Source organism: Anabrus simplex, chromosome 3 (assembly GCF_040414725.1).
Source record: "Anabrus simplex isolate iqAnaSimp1 chromosome 3, ASM4041472v1, whole genome shotgun sequence".
NCBI classification, from domain to species: Eukaryota; Metazoa; Arthropoda; class Insecta; order Orthoptera; family Tettigoniidae; genus Anabrus; species Anabrus simplex.
The window spans coordinates 203,059,987-203,061,041 of NC_090267.1; the positions used below are offsets into that span (position 1 = coordinate 203,059,987).

General features: G+C 45.9%; 1 non-coding gene across 1 annotated transcript; it reads right to left on the bottom strand.

Moving 5' to 3' along the window:
• Positions 1-558: 558 nt before the first annotated feature.
• Positions 559-640, bottom strand: TRNAS-GCU (transfer RNA serine (anticodon GCU)). The gene has a single exon. It is a non-coding gene; the product is annotated as a tRNA-Ser (tRNA).
• Positions 641-1,055: the final 415 nt, after the last annotated feature.

Here is a 1,055-nt window from a genome sequence, read left to right on the forward strand (position 1 = left end):
AGTTGGTACTACTAAGGTTTAGGCCCGTCAAGATGGCAGTACTGAGGTTAGCGATGCGTTGTTGTCTGTCAAAAAGCACGTGGCTGTCAAAAAACACGTGGCTTTGTTTACCTCATGCTAGTTAGGTTAAGTTGGCACTAGTGAGGTTTAGGCCCGTCAAGATGGCAGCAGTGAGGTTAGCGATGCGTTGTTGTCGATGACAGCTGTCAAAAAGCACGTGGCTTTGTTTACAAATTCAAATCTCCCGCCAAAATTCAAATTTCCCGCGGGCGGCGGCGGCGGCGGAGGCGGCGGCGGAGGAGGCGGGCGGAGGCGTGCGGCGGCGGAGGTGCCGCAGAACTGTCCAATTATACTACTCTCGGCTCATTCCAACGCTGTTTCAACCATACATACATGCATTAGATTTAAGGAATTGTTATCTGATTTCAGTGATTCCCACTTGTATATCCTAACAAACATTTGTTGCCGCTTGTACTCCGATAGCTACGTTTACGGTTTTCAAACACTGTAAGATATTTTTCAAATATAATGCTAAGTAATTTGTACTGCATAAAATCTCGACGAGGATGGGATTCGAACCCACGCGTGCAGAGCACATTGGATTAGCAGTCCAACGCCTTAACCACTCGGCCACCTCGTCAACTGGTAGCTCAGATGAGTTCTGAAAGCATTCATCATGTGAGAACCGTACTAAATGCGTGTTTATTAATTAACAGTTGCTCAGATGCTGGAACGTTATGATCTAACTTTGATTATTAACGCTTTGTCAGAAGTGATTTTGAACGACGATTCCAATAAAGATTAATCAAGCTGGGCAGATTGTCTCAGACGGTACAAGCACTGACCTTATGAGCCCAAGTTGGCGCAATCGATCGGGGTTCGGTACAGTGGTAGGCCTACTTACCAGTATACTATTTTGTTTTACAATTTGTTTTACGTCGCACCGGCATAGATAGTCTTATGGTGATGATATGATAGGAACGGCTTAGAAGTGGGAAGAAGCGGCGGTGACCTTAATTAAGGTACAGCCCCGGCATTTGCCTGGTGTGAAAATG